Genomic DNA, 23,400 nt, shown 5'->3' with positions numbered 1-23,400 from the left:
TGTAGGTTGTTCCCTGCAGGTGAGTTTCTTGCAACAGGGTAATAGCTGGTGCATGGAATTTCTAGTGTTGTAGGATTAGCCCCCTTTTAATCTTGTCCTTCAGTCCATTCACGTTCCATGAAAGGATTTTAAAACTGCATGAGATCTGGATCGTATTCATGATATCTTGCATATTGAATAGTCTGGTGACCCTGGGAGAGATTATTGGTCTAAACATGGAGTCATCAGTGGAGCCCTTATCACATACCCTGAGGGCCACGCGGGAGAAGTTCTGATTTGCACCACCTACTAGCTTAAAACATTTGCCAAGATTCACCATCACTGCCATCAACATACATTGCCAATCAAAGACAGAAGAACAACTTAAGTAACATTACCCCTCCTCCCCCACCTTGCTTCCCTGCTTCATGGATTTAAAACTGGCCACCCCACCTAACTTTGCAGAGTCCTTGTAATACCATCCCTATGTCCTAGTGTTGGGAAGCGTTTCTCAGCAAGCCTTTTACCTGACGCAGCCCCCAGTATAACATGTAAAGTTTTTACCACACTGCATTAGTTCAATTGGGACACAGCAGGGTCCCGGGTATTCTCAGCATCTCCTTGCAGATTCAGCCACTCAGCGCAGTGAATGGGGGAAGGACCTTAACCCGGCTCTCCAACCTTCTGGAGTTCCACTGCTGAGAAATCAGGTGAAGTTTCATAAGACCAAAATTAGCATACCACTTCAAGTTGCTACATGGCTCCTTTAGGTAAAGACAGGCCACAAAGTATCCCTGTATTCCAACAGGTTCGAAGGGAGATGCACTACAGCAGTATAGTATCGAAGATCCTTCCTTGGGGGCATCCGTCTCATGACTATCTTACAATACCTGTCACCGCCTTTCTTTTTACTCTTCGGATGATAGGTATTCGGATGTCTTCTCCCAGGGTGACGCCAGCGCTATAGTTAACTTCAGGCTTCTTCAGGGGAGTCAAAAAACCATGTCCTCTTTCTGCCACCACTCAGAGTCTGGCCAAGAACAGAGTTGCATATTTTGAATTACTTTCCCATAATGCCAGAGTATGGTACCTGGTTGCCAGTTGAGTGAGGTACAGGTTGTGTTTCAGGGGCAGTAAGAGGCTGTCTCACCAGTATTGGGGGGGGGTGTGGATGAATGTTGTGTTGCCCTGGACGATTGAGTGTTAAATGGTGTTAAAAGGTTCTTCAGTCTGTTGTGTCAGAGAGAATCTCCCAGTAATTGTTTTCCGAAGTCGCACCAACACCTGGAGTGTGCAAATTCTTTTGAGTCTTTGGAGCTTGTTTCGGGGAGTGACCCTAGAAGAATGGTGCAGATATCTCCACAAACCCTTGCAGCGGAGATGGTTCAGATTAGCCCAGCTAGGTACCCTTATTTGTGAGGAGGTTGTGTGGTCTCACGCCTGAACTGGTTGAGGGCGTGACACTGGGTTGTATTCCAAGCCCCAACCTCAGTCTCCAGGACTGGTTGGTTACATGACGGAACACCAGGTAGGGAGCCTAGTCTGTCCTGTTGGACTGTTCTTTGAGGTGGTTCTTCCTGTTTTAGGTAAGCTGGGAGTGTCTGTAGTCAGGCCTCTATCAGTTTTGGTGTCTAGCAGTGCCACTCCTGGGTGGAGGGTGCAGAGGTTCAGTTTGAGGGGTGAGAGGGGGAGAGAGTCCCCAGTGGGAACCAGTGGGTCAGGGGCCAGCCAGAAGGGCTGAGCCACCAATGAGTGACCATGGTGACGCCACTTCTGTCCTGGGGCATCTTCACGCACTGTCAGAGGGACAGGAGGTCATGAGCTCTGCGCCAGGCAGACTGTCACACGACACGCTAGGTATGTGTCACCCTCGGGAGGGTATATGTACCCCCAGGAAGTCCTGGTTCTCCGGGCAATTGTGATGTGGTACACCCCTGAAAGCAGGTGGGGTCCGGTTGTGTGGGGTGAGAGGGGGAGAGGGTCCCCAGTGGGAACCAGTTGGTCAGGGGCCAGCCAGAAGGGCTGAGTCACCAATGAGTGACCATGGTGATGCCACTTCTGTCCTGGGGCATCTTCACGCACTGTCAGAGGGACAGGAGGTCGTGAGCTCTGCGCCAGGCAAACTGTCACACGACACGCTAGGGATGTGTCACACTCAGGAAGTCCTGGTTCGCCAGGCATCTGACCAAAGGGTACGTCCCTCGGTTGGGGAGCCAGTAGCCGGTGTTTCCGGATGTGGACGTGAGGGCTGTGTTCTGGTGGGTGCTTCCCAGGGAGGGTGTGGAACCCCAGAAGTAGAGGTAGGGTGGGGCATTCTTGCCTGTGACCTCTGGTCAGCCTGAGGGTGCAGACCCTAGGTTGGAGGATGAGTGGTAGTTTGAAACTACCCTGAGAGGGAGAGTGGAGAATGGTTATTGTATACCAGGGGTTACTGCCCCCACTATGTGGTTTGGCAAGGACCAGTGGTATCTGGGTGGCCTAGGGCCTGGTCCTGGCCGAGGGCAACTAGGGAGTACCCGTGGGCCCACATTTTTTAATTTTTTTATTGTTGTTGTGTTTTATTATTTAGAGAAAACAACTTGAGTTCAGAGTGGAATAGAACCAGAGGGTGTCCCTGCAGTGCGGGCCCGCGTCCATATTTTCTCGGCTGGAAGCAGTTAAGCCCATCAAGGGAGTGATTGGTCTACCCTGCGTTTTGGCTGGAAGGGGGTCGTGTTGGACCTGGCCCTTTTGGCAGGTTCACCCCTAAACTTTTTGAAATTATCCTGGCCTTTTTCCCTATGTAGTGTTAGTAGTTTTAGGCCTCTAAGCACTTTTAGCAATGTGTCCTAGTGTAAAGTGCATGCGCTCTGTGTTACATGTAGTGAGACTGGCCTGTCCTCCCATAGGAATGCATGGGGGATATGTGTGTGCATGGTAGTTCCTGATGTGAGTGGAGTGCAGGGGCAAGTTTGGTATGTGCGAACTCGTGAGAATAAATTCTATGCAATGATGTGCGTGGATTTATTATAACTATAGGAGAAGTGCCACTTCTAGAGGTTGGCATGTCTGTGTGCTGTATGATGTGAATTGCCTGTCTGGAGTTTGAGTGACAGGGCTGGGGAATTCCAGGAGCCAGGGTGAGTCTGCCCGGTGGTGAATGGAGAGATCTGCATATAGATGGGAGGGAGGAGTTGCACCTGGGACCTGAATAGGGCTGGGCCTTCCCTGCACAATGCTGGATCAACCCCCCGTGGTGCGTCTGATGTCCCTGGCCTTTGAATAGAAGGGAGGGGCTGAGCAAAACAAAGTGCTCAAGTGATCCTGAACCAGTTGTATCTGTCTGTGCTGTGTCACAAAGGGAAATGTGTGTATAGAAGAAGGGGCTGTGACCCCAAGAAAATGTTCTTGTTTGTGGACTTGAATCTACCATGGGCGTGCTGCTGCTGGGGCTCAGGGGAAGGCTTGCCTCCCTGGGCCCTACGCTGCCCTTGGATGCCAGGAGGACTTCTTGGGACCCTTCTGCCTCCCTGGGCCCAGCTATGCCCTGGAACCTTTTTTGCTTCATCTCTTTCAGCCTTATGGACTTTAGGCTGCCCTAGCGCCCTGTGAGTGCTTTGCTTTATTTTTAAGAGCACCTGGCTCTCTTTCTGTGTCCTGGGAGCGCTATCTTGTAATTTTTCCCCAGGAGAGGGAGAGCCTGGGGGCTGCGCAGCGCTGTGCTGCAGCCCCCTTAGGTGGCAATCCCCACCATAGGGATCCCCCGGGATGAATATGGCGGCGGGAGCCCACCCCGCATTTTACTGTGTTTTTGCAGGTGCCCACCCTGCTTAGTGATTGTAATTGCAGGTGCCCACCCTGCATTATGGCCCCCTGGCTGCGTATTTCTATTGTTAATTGTGCGGGTGCTCACCCCGCGACTTGAACTTTTATCTTAATTGCGTGAGTGCCCACCCCGCAACTTTGCCATTATTGGATGAAGCGAGTGCCCACCCCGCTGTACATTTTTATATTACGGAGGGAGCCTACCCCTCGCCCAGCTGGGTGGAGCCGGCGGCTGGGCCGGAAGCAGCATGAGAGTTGCGGGGCTCCCGTGAGCTAGGGGAGCCCCGTAAGAGAAATCAGCCTCATGGGCTCCCTATCTTAAGTCCGGTCCCGAGACGGGGGACCGGTGAAGCGTGGCGTCGCACCCTGTGCCGCTGAGGGGGTGTGAGGCACATGGCCGGTGCCTGCCCCCGCCACATCCAGAAGAGAAGAGGCCGGCGTAAGGTAGTGACGCGGGGCTCCCATACTCGAGGGAGAGCCCCGCGGTAGCAGCCAAAGCCTTGGATAAGTCTCGGCCCCCCTGGAGAGGGACCGGGTGAAGCATGGTGCATAGATAATGCAGGGCTCCCATAAGTGAGGGAGAGCCAAGCTGGCGCCAGCAGCGAAGACCGGGAGAAGTGGTGCCGGTACCTGAGGCTCGAGAGGAGACCGAAGGAGTCCTGCCCTGGTGAGTGAGCACCTCTCCCGTGTTTGGGCCGATCGTGGCCAGTATTAATATCGATTTCCTGAGCGGTACCGCCTGATAGGCGGTGGCTACAACGAAAGGGGCAGGATTTATCTTAGGAGCCTGTGTGTGGCTCTAACCTTGTCATTTCAGCTGCCCCGCTCGCGAGAGAGCAGCTGCCACATTTTTGGGGACATGTTCATTTGTAGAGCCTGTGCGTGGCTCCACCATGTGTATATTTATTTGCAGCGCCAGTGCGCTCCACGTTCTTGGGGGCATTATTTGTTTGCAGAGCCCCGTGTGGCTCCAACGTTTGGCACCTTTGTTTTAAGGGCTACTGAAAGCCCAGGATGCATTTGAGTATTTACAGCTGCCCAGAAAGTAGTGGGCAGCTGCATCGTTTAGGCGCACCGCTCTTTTGGGGTCTTGTGAAGTCAGGAGTCAGATTCTCTCCTTTGCCCCACACTTTACTAGCTGCCCAGCAAATAGTGGGCAGCTGCCATGTTTAGGTTGGTGCAGTGGCGCACCCTTGACTTTCGCTGCGTAGGCAGCAACCCTGACTCTTGGGACCTAGGGCATTTGAGCCCTGTTTGAAATGGCCAGCTGGACAGGGGGGGATTGTTAGAGTTAAGGGTGCCAGGCCCTACTGTGATTCTTGGGTGCTAGGAAATGTAAGTTATGTAGAATGATTTACGCACCTGTGTTGATACCTCTAAATGTGCATTATGATTATGAGGTTGGTTTGCATATGATGGTTTATGCTAGTGAGAGTAATTCCCTAAGATGAGTTATGCTTAGGAGGTTAGAGTTTAATGTGTTTAGACTTGTGAGAGAATTGTAGAATGTGGTTATACTGATGAGGTTGTTGTACAATGCGTTTGGCACCTGATGTAAGACTGAGCCTAATGTAATTTATGTTACAGGCTGATGCTAAGTGCAGTGATTACCAGTAGTACTGGTTGTGTTCTATGTTTATGCTAAATTCCACCTTTACTAAGTTCACTTTGTGATGGTCCTGACAGTGGTCCAGTGGGCCCTGTCAGGTGTAAATAATCCCTTGTAAATATTGCCCAGTACCAATTGGCACAGTGTATAATATATGTGTACTATTCTAATGTGTTATGATAATACAAAGGCTATTATTATATAACCTTGTGTGCAGTTTCTTTTGTGGTGGGCCTGGGATGTTGTCGCTGGGGGCGTGCGCAAACGCTTTACACATTGCCTCCGGGATAAGTCTGGCTGCTCATGCCAAGCTACCAAGGGGGTGAGCAGGCGTTATCTTTGGCATGTAATTTCCTTGCCCTGACTAGAGTGGTGGTTTCTGCCTGGTTTTGGCGCAAGCCTTAGCCAACCAGAAATCCCATTTCTAACAATGGATTAAAACCAGCAGACTAAACACATTACTATCTAAATGAATGTATATAATAGCATGTACAACTCCCTTAATATCTCTATAACACAGTGCATAGCTTTTTCAGTCTGATCTATAACTGGATGCATCACTGTATAAGTAAGTCTCATATTCACAGTATACATATTTGAGTGAATCTGTAAGACGTTGAATCTGTCTATCAATGCTTCTGTAACAAACTGCGTTACTGCCTCGGTGCATCTATGAGTGGGTGCATCAGTGGCCCATTGGGTCTGTGATTGCGCCGGGACGCTCCTTCGCTGGAGCAGCCGTGCGCTATACAAATAGCACTAACATAACATAACATAACATTGGTTGCATGAGCCGCTCACTCAATCTGTGAGTAGGTGCATGAGTGCCTTTGTGCATTTGTAAATAAGTATATAACTGTCAACATGAGTGTCTAAGTGGGTATCTGAGTGGGTGAGTGAGAGGCTGCATGAGTGTCTGAGTGGGTCTGTGAGTGAGTGCATAAGTCTCTCAGTGGGTCTTTAATTGGCAGTATGAATGTCTGAGTGGTTCTGTCAGCGGGTATGTGGGTCTCTGAGTGCAACTGTGAGTGGGTGAATGGATCTCTGAGTGTATAACTGACTGGGTGCATGTCTCTTAGTGGGTCTATGAGTGGGTGTGTGAGTGACTGTATGGGTGTGTGAGTCTGTGTCCATCTGTGACTGGGATGGCGAGTGTCTGGGTGGGACTGTCAGTAGATGAATGAATCTTGTGTGGGTGAGTGAGTGGGTGGCATACGTCTGAGTGAGTTTCTGAGTAGGTATGTGAGTTTCTGACTGTATGAGTAAGTGAGTCCATAAGTCTCTGACAGGGTCAGCGACTGAGCGTGGGAGTGACTGTATTGGTGTGTGAGTGGGTGTATGAGTATTTGAGTAGATCTATAAGTGGGTGTATGAGGGTCTCAGTGGGTCTTTGAGTACATACGGGAATGTGTGAGTGGGTCAGTAAGTGGGTACATGCGTCTCTGAGATGGGTCTGTACATGGATGTGTGACTCTCCAAGTGAGTCTGTAAATGGCTGCATGAGTATATGAGTGAGTCTGAGTGGGTGCATGAGTGCCATGTGGGTTTTTGAGTGGATGTGAAAGCCTCTAAGTGGGTATGAAACTGTATGTATGAGTCTATGAGTGGATGTCTAAGTAGGTGCATTAGTCTCTGAGTGGGTCTGTACATGGATGCATCACTCTCAAAGTCAGTCTGTAAGTGGGTGCATGAGTACCTGAATAGGTATGTGCATCAAAGAGTGGGTGCATCAGTGTCCCAATGGGTCTGTGATTGGTTGCATACGTCTCTTACTCAATCTGTGAGTAGGTGCATGAGTGCCTTTGTGCATTTGTAAATAAGTATATAACTGTCTGACTAATTCAGTGAGTGGATACATGAGTGTCTAAGTGGGTATGTGAGTGGGTGCATGAATATCTGAGTGGGTATGTGACTGAATGTATAAGTGTATGAATGAGTATGAGAATGGGTGTATAAGTGTCTGAGTGAGTTTGTGAGTTCATTCATGAGTGTGTGACAGTGATCGGCAAGTGTGCACAAAAATATATATTTTTTTTATATTTTCACCAATATTTGCGATGACGTTGCAATAGTTGCGATGGTATATATGAGGAGCCGCACTGGTGGTCACATTATCATCGCAAATAATGCATGTGATTAATAAAATCAAATTTGGCACATAATTTGTGACACTAATACTCCCATTTCTCAAGCCTGCAGTCAGAGTACCTCAACGCTGACCCCTTATGTTAGCTTTTGCAAAAGCTTTCAGCCCTGGGAACCATTCCTTAGCAATAAAATGGTGGCCACCACTTTCTGTTCAGGTTGCATCCAGCCAAGAGCATTCCCGTTGGCATGCATATTCAGATTAATCGCAAAACTGTTGCGAAATATCTGTGACTAGACATATCGCTATAATTTCCGACTTGAATTTCACAAATAGTACTGAATGAATTTGCACCAGTTAACAACGAGCACAAACTGTGTAACAACATCTACCTTTCTGCCAAATTTACTGTAATTCTGTCTAGCTGTTCGGGCTGTAGGTTCAACAACGCGTTCCTATGGGAATTAACATTATGAACACACCCTTGCTTCACAACCCTATTTCTCGGTCCCCACTGCACAAATCCCCCCACACTTTACATGACACACAGAATCTACTTTGAAACTCTTTGGGGAAAATTCCATGCAGATTGGTCAAACAACGCCAGAGTTATAGGCAAGTAAAAAAAAATATGTTCCTACGGAAACTGGGTCCTAACTATAACTACCTACTGGCGACCACAATATATATATATTTATGTGTTCAGCTTCTCTTTTTTTTTGTTGAGAATTTGCCATATTAGTATAGTCTACAAGAGAAAACAAGCTTATTCGTCTGAATGAATAGGACATACTAAAACAGCTGCATTTTGCCCTGTTTCATATTTCTGTGTTCATTGGTAGGCAGCAAATTTGTCAACTGATAATAGTCTTTAAGAACTTTTATATTTCATAATTATTTTTGTTATTCTAGGACTGATTTAGTATTGTTTCCTTTACCATAGGTAGATTGACCTGCATGGTTAATTTTCTAATAATTCTGTGGTTCTGGACATGTTTGCTCTTTGCATACCAACTGTGAGATCCGTTGAGAATGGGCTTGGAATTTACATCACAACTAATCTAATAACCAGAGGGTGAGCACAACCCCAAACCCCACATTGATGGCTAGATAGAGAACTCTGAGAATCTATTCCCAGTATCTCAACCAGCTTATGCCATTGCATATTGAAAGCTCTTTATCCCATGTATCACTGATATAGCTAAGTAACATTATTTTGTCCCTGCCACCAGTGTTCTGCACCTTACCTCCAGACTGTGACTGCTGATGGGTTATCGCCTGGATTATACATTTATAAGGAAAAGAGTGTGGGCTCTAGGTTCACTTTTACCTGCCCCGGGGAATAGCAATCAGTACAAATTAAACAATTTTGCTCTCTGCTTCTTTCCTCACATATGTAGAAACTTGTTTGTCAGTTCTACCCCTTGAATTACATAGGAAATTTGACGAGAAGAGATCACATTTACAGCTGTGGAAAATTGAAAGGCAAATTACCATCTAGCTATTATGTAGACTTGCTTTCCCCTCCATTAAGTTTTTGGAGATATTGGTACAATTAGTGGACGTCTGTATAGCACCATGTCCCTGAGTTGTGTAGTGCCTTGAGTGTGTGTGTGAGGAGTTTGAATTGAGTGTTTTTGTGTATCAGAAGCCAGTGGAGTCCCTTTAGATGTAGTGTGATGTGACTTATGTGTGGGAGGTTTGGGATGAGTCTGGCTGCAGAGACCCCGATGGTCTGTAGACCTCCTGTGAGTTGCTTGGTTTTACTGGCATAGAGTCTTCCCATAGTCTAACTTGCTGGAGATATGGCATGATTAATAGTTTCTCTAGTGTTGTTGAGAGTCAAAGGAAGATCTTCCTCTGCATTTTCAGGGTGTGGGAGCAGGATACAGTGGTGGTGCTGTCTCATTGGGTCAGGTCTAGTTTGCTGTTGATGACTATTTTGAGGTTAGTTCTGTCTGTGGGTATGGGTCCAAATTTGGCCAATCACCAGTCAAAGTCCAATGGTGAGGTGTTCCTGCTGAAGATTGATGGTGATGCGTTTGAAACAGTTGACTTTCATCCATTAAGTGACTGTAGTCATGTAGGTAGTGAACTTGTTTCTTGTGTTGGTGGTCTTGTCTGAGAGAGAACGAATGAGTTGTGTGTTATCAGTGTGGGTATGGGTGTTGATGTTCTATGCATTGATGGAATTGGCCATATGAATTATGTATGCTTTGAAGAGGGTGGGGCTGAGCGATGAAATTTGAGATACTCTGAAGATGAGCTTGTGAGTTTCCAAAGAGTAAGGTGCCAGTCTGACAGTTTGTGTTTTATCTGTTAAGAAAGACCAGATCCAGATCCACCAGAAAGTGGATCTTTGAAAGACAATCTCATACAGGCATCTGATGAGCATGGGGTATGATACCATGTCAAATGCTGCAGAGAAGTTCAAGAGAACGAGGACTGCTCTGACTCCTTTTGTCAAGGATCATGCAGATGTCGCCTGTGGCAGAAATAAGTTCTGTTTTTGTACTGTGATTGGTCCTGAATCTGGACTGCATGGCATCAAGGAGCTGGTGGTTGCTGAGGTGGTCAGTGAGGTTTTGGATGCTAAGTTTCTCTAAGACCTTTGCTGGCTATGGTAGGTAGAAGATGGGTCTGTAGTTGGAAAGCAGGCTGGGTCTGTGGATTGTTTCTTGAGCAGGGACATGATGGGGGCATGTTTCTGGGTATCTGGGAATATAGCTGAGCTGATGGAGGAATTGAGGGTCAGTTTGAGTCCTTTGGTGTAGGCGTGGAGCGGGCAAGGGTGAGATGGAGCACCCATGTCAGAAGCAATTTTGAGGGTGAAGGCAGCAGGCCATAAGGTCATTGTTCATTCATCAGCCATGATTAGAAGTTGAGTTGCAAAGATGACAGGGTCCGGTTGAGGATCAAAATTGCTGTATATGTAGGTGAATTGCTACAGAAGAATTCCGAGAGCTTCTTGCAAAGGTCTTGTGAGGGGGGTTATGTAGCAGGAGTCACAGTGAAATCTTTGATGATGGTAGAGATGTTCTTGCTGCTGTGTAGGCATCAATGTGATCTGCAAGAGCGGTGTGCTTTGGTGTTCTATATCTGCTGGTGGTAGCATCTAAGGCTGATTTGACGATGTCTTTATCTGCAGTGCCTTGACTTGTTTTCCTTTTGTGTTCCAGTTGCTTGCAGTGGCGTTTCATCAGTCTCAGTCCCTTTGTGTACCAGTTGGCCTGTAGTGAGTCTCTTGCCATCGGGTTGTGATTGAGGGGAGCAAGGGTGTTGCTGCATACGGTGAGTCAGCTATTAAGGTACTTGATGGCTTTCAGCAAGTTGCTAGTATGCACAGGCTGGTATTTATAGAGGGTAAAAGCACACTCCTCATCCCAGATGCTTTTTCTTCTTCACTGACTGATTTTGGTGGTGGTACAACTGTAGTGGTGACGGTTGGTTATGCTGAAACTGACAAGGAGTGGTCTGACCTGGTCATAGTTGCTGGCTTGTTGACTGTGATGTTGCTATTTGAAGAGAAAATTGTGTCCAATGGGTTTTCAGGTGGTGAGGGTGGGTTTGGTAATGTGCTGTATGAGGCCAAGGTTTCCAAGGATTTCTAGAGGGGCCGTAAAATGTGGATCCATGCAGTCTTCTAGGTGGCAGGTAGAGGAGGATGAAGGTGCACAAACTGACGATGAGGGGTGCGATGAAGTCTGTGATATTGTTAGTGACATAGGTGTGGGGCCTAGTGTTCTGCATACAAGGGTTCTGCCCATTTATAAGTGGGTTGTAATGCGTATTTTTAATGTGCGATGCTTCACGTAGCTGGTCAGAGTTGTGCAGCTGATGATATCTTTGAATATGATCATGATTCCACCTCTGGACTTGTGCTGTCAGACTTGCATGGCAATCTTATAGCTGGTGGGGATGATTGTAGTGATGCCTAGTATCTAGGCTCAGGAATTGTCAGCAATGATCAAACCATAAGAATTTCAGACATTCCTGAAAACTACAAACTGAGGAGGCTCCATTTAGGTATGACTTGAATAGACAAGGCCAACCTTTGTACTCAAAATGCCCTACAAGAATCCATCAAGTTATTTCTATAAAGACAATTTCTTCAACTGTAGGCAATGGGCAATGCAGTTTGTGGTCAACTTAAGAAATCATACTATTCAGATGTTCCCACACTTCTCTTAGTAAATGTTGCTCTACAACAATACTTCTCTTAGTAAATGTTGTTCCACAACAATTTCTCAAACTATCAAATGCAACCAAAAGGGCAAATACCACAGCCATGGCAAGTAATATTTTTGGAAGTTCCATTGAGGATCTTTGAAATATTTGGGTTAGAGTCTTCTGCCATCTAGCAATCTCCCTACAACCCAAGACATTTCTGAAAATTAGAGATCCAAGGGAATTAATGTTGATGTGCATTGCATGGATTCCACCACTTTAACTGACCTAAATTGTTCATAAGATGTGAAACTATGGCCAAATTATACTTTTTCACATTGATGCACTGAAGAGCACTGACATTTGTGGGCACCAGGTAACCCCTACCACTCCACATTTTAATTGTATACCTAAATATTGACTATAAAAATATTGACTTACACAGATGAAGGCCAAAATCTCTATGACTGAAATATACATTTTATGTACATAAAAAGTAAATGACCAAATATACCTAGCCTTGAAATATTAGCTATAGAAATAATTGAATTTACAAAGATTTCCATTTAAACAAAGTAAATATCACTGTAGATAGATTTAAAAAAAGTTACGTTAATATTTCTAAAGACCAAGACTAATTATAAAGGGTAATCATTAAAACAATGCAATTTAATAGTACTTTTCTAAACAAAAATAAAAAGTTCAATTTAACAATAAAAATAATTATTTGACATAAATGCCATTGAAATATATTTAGGTATGTTAGGTCAGATTTATGATTGCTTACAATATAAATATTATTACAACCATAAAAAATACATTAAATTATTTAAAAAACATCTATAGCATAGAGTTATTTAAATATTTATTAAAAACCAAACACATATCTCAAACCACATACTCGCCATTCTTCTAACCACTAGATTTAGTTAATAATAATGTAAAATGTGTCTCCATATTTCTACATTCTTTATAGAAAATATATAAACATGGAAAAAATAAACATAAAAGAACAGCAATAAAAGAAAAGGAAACTAAAAATAATAAAGTCATATTTATAAATTTGAATTCCAAAAGTGTTTAAAAATGATTCGGGGTAACAATTGCCAACACAAATTGCAGAAAATGGAAATTGTTTCTTTTGGGGGGACAGATTTATTATTCAATCTCCATCCCCTCAAGCATTGGCGTAATGGATATATCTGAGGAGAGGAGGACAAAGTTACTATCCTAACTATTGTCCCAGAACAATTGGGAAAAATGCATACATTTGGAGAAAAGTAGTCACATTTACTATTTTAACACCAGACTCACAAACATTGGGAAACGCTGATATACATGGGTGAGTCTTACAACATAAAAATATAATTGAATAATTCAGAACCCAAATTATATTTTAAATTGTATTTTTAAATATAAAGATAATTATTAAATGTTTAACTTGTAATTATACAAATTATTGAACACAATGTTTAGGGCCTCATTATGATGTCGGTCGGAAAGGATCTGAACGACATTTGGATTTTCCTAACCCGTGTCGGAACCCATGTTTCCAACTGACTGAGTGACTGATTACAATAGAAGGTACCCGTTCGGTCTTTCCGACTGGGGTCCGACTGGCATTCATAGAAACCGAGTCGGTCGTAGCCGAATCATACAGGTATATGGATTGCGTTCCCGACCATCCTATTACGGTGTCGGATTCGGACAGCCTTTCCAAAGTGGTTTGCCAGACACAAAACAGCTGTCAGAAACTGACTTTGGGGGCCTGTAGCAGGTCCCCCTTCACCTGGAGGCCTCCGGTTGGGGCCTGTGGGGATACACATGGGACCCTTCTTTACAACCATGCACAGTTTGGCAGGCACCATGGGGTGCCTGTGACAGGGTACAAGGTTTTCCGCAACCACCTCATTTTTCAATGGGAGCCTGTGTTGTCCGTCGGAACACAGGCACGCATTGAAGTCAATGGGAGTCCGACCGAACTGTGTTTGGAAACGTAATCGGTCGGTCGGACTCCCCAAATCAGTCAGAACTGATTCCGACAAGGAGTCGGTCGGAATGCTTTCTGGCGACATCGTAATGAGGCTCTACATTTAAAAAAATCTATTTTCTATTTTTTGTATAAATAACCTAATTTTATTTACATTTTTAACGTTAACTAACATACCTTTTAAAAAATACACTAGCCGTCTAATCCTCACAAGATACAAAATACGACACAGATACAAAGTAAGACCCATATATTAAAAAAACACAAAACAATGTAGCACACACATGAAAATAATTAATAGACAATAACAAATCAATAAAAAGTCACAATCAATCATTAAATAAACACTCCCCATCAAATGCCCATTAAGTCCCAAATCGAAGAATTTTTTCATTTTAATAAAAAATTATTTAAAGAGGTAAATAGATATACTTAAAAAAAATAATATAAGTAATAACTGTCATTCATTACTCTAAAATAAATAAATCATAAATATATATGAAAATAGTTAATTACAATAAATAAACTAATAATAAGAAATACCTACTGCTAAAAAATACACACTTTAAATAAAATACTACCTACCTTATATCTCAATAAATGGTTAAAGAAAAATTCAAAATTATGATATTTAGTATTTTAAAATTATTAATTCAATTTCAATTTCTAATTAAAATATTGTAACTAAACTAACAACGTACAACACTTTAAATATCAATATCATGTTACAAACACCAAAAGGGGGGAGAAAACTTAAAAGCGGAACGCAGACATCCTATAATGATATAACCGAATGTACAGGTTGACATATGGTTACGTATAATGACCTACATGTTATCGCTGCCCGGCCTCTGGGATGTGGGCTCACAAGCTGTGTATGGAAGCCTTATGGCCAAGCAAACTGCACTGGCATTCGCGGAGCAGGGTCATTGTGTATGTAAGCTGATTATCCTATTGTTTTGCAATAAAAACGGTTTCCCAAAAAAAAAATCATGTTACAAACACCAAAATGATATACTTATCATTGATATTTGCTTCTTCACCATTTCTGACATTCCCACCACAGTATTATAATCACTTAGGGGCTGGGACCGGCCGCCAGATGTGCGGCGGTCCCGCACCGCTAATTAGGATACGACCGCCACCCTGGCGGACGCATTCTGCATTTCTAACATTGCGGCGGGTGCTGCTGTAAGCAGTACCTGCCGCAATGGTGAAATGGTGAAATGGCATGTTGTGTAATGCCATGCACAACGTGGCACAATGTGGCAGGTACCACGCGGTGCCTGCCACCTTGTGCATGGCAATGTAGGGGGTACCATAGGTATCCCCCAAGTGTAGCCGCACATCCCCCACACCCCCAGGGGCCCACAATGGGCCCCCAAAGTGAATCCCTGCCAGCCTTTCCATGGTGGCATGGCTGCATGGAAAGGCCTTGATTCCCACCCATCCTAATATTCATGGCGGTGCTTGCTAGGCACCACTACCATATTGAGGCCCAATTCCACCCAATTCCACTCGGCCGGCAATCGGAACGATTGCCGACCAGTGGAGAAGCGGCGGATGCACTTTGTGCCCGCCACGATAACCCGGGTAAATCAGGTTGGGATGGCAGGCGGATCGCCACCGCAGGGCCGGCGGTGGCGATCCGCCTGCCATCCCAATGACCCCCTTAGTATTTTGAAGTAGATAGTGTGAGAAATTGGGTTACTGGTTGACTGGGGTGTGAGCACTGGTCACGCAGCTACTGCAATCATTGTCAGGGTAAGGCAGAAGCAAACCCCAAATTGACCTATACTCAAACGCTCAACCCACTGGTAGGTTGGCATAGACCAGTCAGGCTTAACTTAGCCACAGAGTATTTGTGCAACACTTCTAATAGTGCAACAGTGAAAACACCACACAAAAAGATCCAATACCATGTTAGGAAAATAGAGTAAAATGTAATGAATAAAAGAAGGCCAAAATGGCTAAACTCCAATTAGTATATCAAAGGTTATGTATTTTTAAAGAATAAAAAGTAAAATAGCACTAAAAAGCACAAAGCTAAAAGAACAAAGCACCAGCCATGGCTATCTGATCACTTTAGACTGGGTCACATTCAATTGTTCAGGCCAACTGCAGTGGTGCACAGATTGGGCAGAGTCCCAGGTTGGTCCATCTGAAAGTTGACCTTCTCAAGTTTGGTGTCAGGAGTCCCATTCACTTTGGTGAGGGCCGCGAGGAGCAAGGAGAGTGGAGCAGTTGGCTATTGGTGTGTTGGAAAGAGCAGGCTGGGCATCGCAGATGGGCGGGCTAGAGCATCACATTGGAGGTTCCCCATAAGCTTTCGGTGCCACAGTGCAAAGAGACGGGCCTTAGGGTGCTGTGCACTGATTCCCAGTATGAGCGGCACAGTCTTGATTGGAACGGGCCTGCTTGTGGTCACAAAGTGCTAAAAAGCTTAATTTCAGCTCCTCTGTGCACATCAAGGATCAAGGACCTGACAGGCACAACTAGGGGGTCAGAAACTGCCTGCAGGTGGGTCCAGGGACTGGTTCAGGATGGTGGGGTGCCTTTTATGTCCTTGAAGCTCAGAATGGGAGGCCAACAGACTAACCCCTGGAGTCACTCTGGGGTCCTGTGTTCAAGATGGAGTTCCAAGGCAGACTAACCACAGGGGTATGCAGCCGTTTGTGTGGAGACAGGACAAAGCCTATTCAAGTGGAGGTGGGGCTGAGCCCGTCTCCCCCCACCCATTTTGTCAGTGATAGCCCATTCAGTCACACCGAAGCTCTACATTGTGCGTGGCTGTGATGGAAGAATACACAAACTCAACTGTCAGCTGCACTAAGTCACATGACACAGGTACAGGCACCAAAAGGCTATGGCAGAAAATGCCAACTTTTTAAAAGTTGTAAGCTACAAACTGTTCTGTCAGGTAAAAGAATTGTAAATAATGTTATTCATTAAACAATAGATACTGGAAGGGCATGTAAGTGATCCCTTCAACACCTGGGAAACTTCTCCTGATTCAAATATTACAAATCTTTCAAGAAAAAGATATCTTAAAACCAATGACACAACAAAAGTATCAAATTATGTTTTAAATATATTATTTTTCACATATCCAAACATACATATATATCTCTTTCCATATTTCTCTTTTTAATGGCTGTCCAGAAAACATAAAGAACAATACATCACATTAACCTATACATAAAAATGAAAATTTACCAGTGATCACATACATAGACATGAGACCTTGGAACCACATTTAATCAAAATGTCCAAAACTATTTTTGGTTCAGTGTATCCTTATATCTTCAACACATATTTCCAAGGATAGCTGACATAGGACATAGCGTAATTTCATCAACGTTTTGACCCTGTGTTCAAGTGTTATTGACAATACATCATGTTGAGTCTTCCTCAGGACCAAAACAAACCAAAGGACAGCCTTAAATGTATTGAAAGAAAGACACATATGATGTGTCCATAACAGTATCAGTTAGATATATAGCATGACATCTCAACACACAGCTGGGGTTCACTTGCTGTGGGGAGGTATTTTTTCTCACAATTCTTATTCAGTTGTAGTCCTCTTGGGCCAATCATGGCTTCATTTCTTTTGATTTAAAGTGCGAACAGCAGCAGCACCTGTCTTGCCTTCTGTCCTCCTGCATGGAAACAGGATGCCAAAGACACCTAAAATTAACCGGTTAGCTATTCCCATTTGGAAATTACACTTATAAAATGTAATAAGGTAATAATGATGTTATTTTTTGGAAGAGGTAGGCCTTGCCATAGTGAAAAACAAATGTAAGATTCTTTCACTACCAGGACATGTAAAACTTACAATTACATGTCCTGCCTCTTAGGTACACCACACCCTGCCCATATCTTATCCTATAGTTGAAGTATATGTATAAAAGGAAAGGTCTTGGCCTGACAAAAGGTTTATTATGCCATGTCTGCATGGCAGTTAAAACTACACACACAGGCTGTATTGGCAGTCCTGAGACATGTTTAAAAGGGCTACTTAAATTGCTACTTAAGTGGTTGGCACAATCAGTGCTGCAGCAACTATAAGCATTTAATTTACAGGTCCTGGACACATTAGAGCAATTGGCTGTAAGCCAATGTTACCATGTTTAGAAGAGAGCGCACAAGCAGATTAGCATTGCTTAGCATTGGTTACATGCACAGAGTTCTAAGGCCAACAAAAACGAACGCAGCTAAAATGGAGGAGTGAAGGCAAAATATCTGGGGATGACCCTACAGAAAGGGTCAATTCCAACAGCCAAAATCTATACCCCACATGTTTCACAATTAAAGGTACCCAAAATATATTGGTTGGGTCTTCTACATGATGGGAAAAAGTTAAAACTTCATCATGCTCAATGTTATTCAAATAAAAAGAAATGGTCTCAAATTCCTATAGGTATAGTTGAATAAATTGGGTTCAGAATTCAGAAAATATTGAGTGAAGAAAACGGAGGATATTCATGAAAACTGCCTTCCTGGATCCGCATAGTTTCCAGTTGACAGGGTTCATTTGGTGTTCAGCACCAAATTCTCCCTTCCGAATTGTCAGGGCTATTCAGTCACATTTTGGTATTTTCTGGACATTCTGAGTAATATAAACTAGCTGAATCCATGCAAATCACACCAAGCTGTAATAGTCTTGATCTTTATTTGTTAGAAATATGTGTCACAGGTAGGGTTTTGATGATACTTGTTAACCTGGGCTCAAATACTACAGACTTCCATATAGGGAGCTATTTGTAAATTGTGTTATAACAATATTTTGAAATTTAAGGGCATTCTGAGTATGAAACATGTTGGAATCCATGCAAGCAACACCCCAAAAATATTGTGGGGTGGAAAGGTTCCTGAGTGCCAGCCTACCCTGGGCACAGCAATTGACGCTATACTACACGAAAATTGAGAAATATCCTATTCCTCCAAATAACCCTTTACATATTTGTGGTTTCATCCCTTTCTTGCCCCAAAGAAAATACCATCCCACAGTTTATGTCATTTCATCAAGAAAAGGATAGAAATGCTGGTGGTAAGACTTTTTCCACTAGCCACATATGACGATATTTCCATTGTATATATTCAAGAAAAGTTTGTTTAAGCCATAGTTTAAGGTTTTCCAGATAGTCTGATGGGAACTAGTGGGTAAGTGACATGCAAATCACTTCTCCCGATGTTGCCTTTTTCTTCTAGTTTACAGAAAGGTCTACATATATTAACATTCCCTGGGTGCCACCTGAAATATGCAGCCATTACAGTTGGGTGTAAAGTGTGGAATCTATTCAAGCCACAACTCTCTGGATTCCCCTGCATTTCTACATTTCAAAAATTTGTCAGGATAAAAGGCTGTCAATTGGGCATTGCAAACCACAGCAAGAAAAGTCAAACCTACTTTGTTTCACATCCAGAATTAACTTTATACAAATAGACAATGTTCTTGGCTGTTCATCTGTAATGTGGTAAGGATGTACACATGTGACCTTATTAAAAATCATTAGCGGAAAACTAGGATGCAAGTTCAGGATGCCGACACTAGGTAATTTTGCACAGGTCATGTAAGGTCTCAGTGTATGAAAAATAAATAAGTCTTTGTTGTTAGTGAGTTGCAACTTCCCTATGTTATAGAATGAAAGGTATGTCACATGCAAGAATTCTTTTGGGAGGGTTACCATGCTCCACATTGGCTCCAGGAAGTGGGGAAGGACTGAGTAAAAATTGTCGTAAGTGTGAGGAGCTAGGTCATTTAACTGATTAGCCCTTATAATTGCAGCCCTCTGTTGATCGCTACATTGTAACGTCTCTGCCCATTTTAGTCTTTTGTGCTGCATGTTGGGCATTTTTCTTTTTTGTAGACAATATTTATGCCACAATACTACATTTTTGATTTTTATATTCAGACATGCAACTAATGTGCCCCCATCACTCTAAAACGTTCAGTGGGACAGTCTGACTAGTATTATAAATACCACCACACAGTGCTTACTGTCCTTCTCCTCCATCATAGCATACACAAGACACATACTTTGATAAATACTTTGAGAGGGGTTCTGTCCTGGAAAATCTTTAATGTAGACTCCTCCCATATAGCCTAGTGGATCACACTTCTATAAAATTGTAAGAAGCATTCATTTCAGCGCTAACTATGTAAAGGAGGCAAATGCTGCCACCTCTTTCTCCTGGTGAACACAAATTCAGTTCACATAGGACATTACGAATGACACCCTAAGGATTACAGCTTTTGCCTCTTTCTCTTCTGTGCGGAGACTCCACACTCATAAAGATACTACTCGATAATCCCTTTGTGAACAGCACACATTTGTAAACTTACACAAAGTGAATCGGGCGCAAAGAGAGATCCTGCTCCTCTCAGCTAATTCTGTTGCAAGTCGCTATCAACTCCACATGAAGACTGTTGAAGCAAGAAGTTAAATGGATTTTTGGTATGGTTGTCCCAGACTTTCACATAAAGCAGGATATTCCCCTAATTTGTATTCATATATTTCCTTCCTCTGAAGTTGAGACTAATTTGTACTCTCTTGAAAATAGTCCTTCAACAAAAATATATCTGTATAGCACTTCGCAGTCCCAGTTTCTGAACTTTGGTTTAGCTTGTTGCATGTTTATGTACAGGGCATGTGAAGAACTCTAAGTAAACCTAGGTTAAAAAGGATAAAAAGGGTTTCATTTGGACTAGGTTTAAGCAATACTTCCCTTTTATGAGAGTTAATGTATAACTGAGGAATAGAGTGTGAGAAAGTGCCTCTTTTTGGTGGTCACCCCCATTTCTTTCTGACTGGTATTGCTGCTTTTTAACTCTGCATACCCGTGCACAGCTGTCCAAGCCCCAGTGCATGTGATTGTACCCCTAAAACATATTTTAAACTGGCTAACTCCTGATTGATTCCTTAACTTTTCATTAAGGCCATAGTACATGGTGTTCAGAAAATTCATCAATGGCATGGAAAAGGTAAATATCATCTGTAGACTTCAGCATATACATATGTTTTGTAATCCATTTAGCTGACAAGAAAAACAGGCAGTCAGGCCTATCTGTGTATTCTGAATCTTGCAGCTTTTAAACCTGCAGGAAAACCTGTCAAAATAACTCATTTTGACATAAAAGGACCCTACTTTTAAATATGAAATTAGTCTCCCCACAGTAGGCACTGTAGCCTACAAGACCTATGATTTAATATACATATTTAGACAGATAGACATTTAAATGATAGTTAAGAGGAAATGTCCTATTGGTTTGTAATAGGAATTATTCTTGAATAACAAGCATGACCTCTTGTCATCTGGTTGCTACCCATATCAACTTTCCCTTACTAAAATTACAGTATAAATTATTGTTATGTCAAATATCTTTGTCAATTAATGGATTGAGCCTCAAGTACAAAGGACACCATCGGTTGCTGCTGGCCCTGCTGGGGAGATTGTTCAGCGGGTGTTAAAAACAAATGGAGCTTCTAAGCAAGATACTTTGGTCTCTATGTGATTATAGTTATGAGACTAGGATATATAATTGTGATGTTTCTACTTTGAAAGTAGACTGTTCACAGGTTATTATTTCTGACTAGAATGAAAGCATACATGTAAAGCTCATGCACATTCTGTTCTGTCAGTTGGGCAACCTGTTCAATGTTATCCTTTTGTTGTCATGCACTAATTTTCAGGTCCAACATTTAGGAACAACTACTGTGGTTTGAGAACATATGGGCGTATGGATAGAACTGTGTAATGCTCAACAACTGCTTGCTGAACGTATTACTGTTTCACTAACTTTTGAACACCATTTGGACACTCGCATGGGAAAAATACACTTGATTTAAATGGCAAAGGTACATTTCATTTAAGTGAGAAAGGTTTGGTTATGTTTTAAAGGTTATCTAAACACAAGTCAGAGATTTTTCCATGAGCATACTAAATTCCTTTGCAGAATAGGAACGTGTACATCCCATTTATATCTTTTGGCTTCAAATACAAGATATATTCCCTGCAATTCACAAATAGTATGTACACCTGATACATTCGAGTGAACTACTTTATATATATATATATATATCTACCTTTAAGTAGATCCCAATTTTAAAGAGCCCAATGAATCAAAAAATCGGCCAACAAATGATATATTTTAATTAAAGTTTCTGGGCAATTTTAACGCAAAGAACCAATATATGTAGGCTGACAGTCCTATACTAGCTTTTGTCTTCAATTTATGTAATAAACACTTGGGGGGCCTTATTCCGATGTTGGGTGAAGGCCATCCGACCGCTCGTCGGTGGTGATCTGCCCACATCTGCTGCTGCAGTCTGATCACTGCATTACAATGCGTGCAGTCAAAGGCAGCAGGCGGAAGGACCGTGCAACACTTTCCTTTGTGCTCAAAGAGTCCATCAGACGGACAGTAATCCTTACAATAGGCACGGGCACTGCCGTATGGATTACAATTCCCCTTTCCGTCTGCCTGTCTATGGCGGTCTGATCAGGGCCCACGACCCTCCTGGGCCTCTGGTATGGGCAGGTGCCCCCAAGCATCCCTGCATTGTGTGGCAGGGGTGTTTAAAAAGTGTATATTTCCTATTGCGGCTCGTGCTGTAGCTCGCAACACAAGCCACAATAGGAAAAATTCACTTTTCAAACACATTGAAGGCTGACACATCCAAAGTAGGGAAGTAGGACCGCTGACTCCTTGTCTGGCAGTCCCGTTTCTGACACGATGCCGGTTGAACGCTCGTCCAATCGGCATCTTAATGATGCCCTATGTTATAATCAAACTACCAGATACAGAACAATTGGAATGATTATATAGAACTTCATATATTTGTGATATTTACTCAAGATTGTGTCCTGGTTCTATAAAATTGACAACCATGATCACATTGCAAATACCATTTTGATATTGTGAAATAATTGCCAGGACTAAAACATATGGATTTTGTTATTAACACTATTCTAGCACCTTTGTAATATATTGTACACACAGAAATTAAATTAAATGAATATAAATCTTAGCTCTGTGATGAAAATATATTTCGATTTCTTTTGCACAATCAAAATATTTCAAATTACAATACAACATTGTGGAGCGTATTGTCTAAGGTACTTGTTCTTAACAAGTACTCCTCAGGACTTACTCAGGGTTTCTGTGACTTTTTTATAAAATGAAATACTATTAAAAATAATCAATTAAAATTAATATGGTGTAAAAAGAAGGAAGCAGCATTGAAAATCTGAATACTTTTTCTATGTTTGTATTGAGAATTACACAAATATTTGCACAAAATATTTTGATATTTGAGCACTTTTTGGGTGTATACTTGTTTTTGGCTTCTTGTGTATTGTTTTGAGTTCCAAATCATAGAAATTCCTTTGGCCAGTGTCCTCCAGCTTCCAATAATAACTCATTAGTCCCCAAATTTCAGTAATGATTAAGCAGGGGCACAAAAATCAAAAGGTTAAGAACCACCAGCTTAGGTGCATAGGTACCAAAAAAATTGTTTTGCCCAGGTGTTCATTATCCCTTAAGATGGTCCTTGAAAGTTTGGGACTTCAGTTCCCACAATCCACTTGGACAAAAACCCTACAAATCCACTGGATGCATGCCAGGCAAGGGATTCTTGGTGGAGATGGTCCAGGTGAGCTCTGTTAACCTGTAGCTTGCAGGAAGTCTACTCTTTTTTTTCTCTTGAAGCAATTTATATCCAAAGGGCTGTAGTTCCAGATAATGCAGCAGGCACAGTC

This window comes from Triturus cristatus, chromosome 8, assembly GCF_964204655.1.
Source record: "Triturus cristatus chromosome 8, aTriCri1.1, whole genome shotgun sequence".
Classification (NCBI taxonomy): domain Eukaryota; kingdom Metazoa; phylum Chordata; class Amphibia; order Caudata; family Salamandridae; genus Triturus; species Triturus cristatus.
This window is presented reverse-complemented; position numbering follows the sequence as displayed.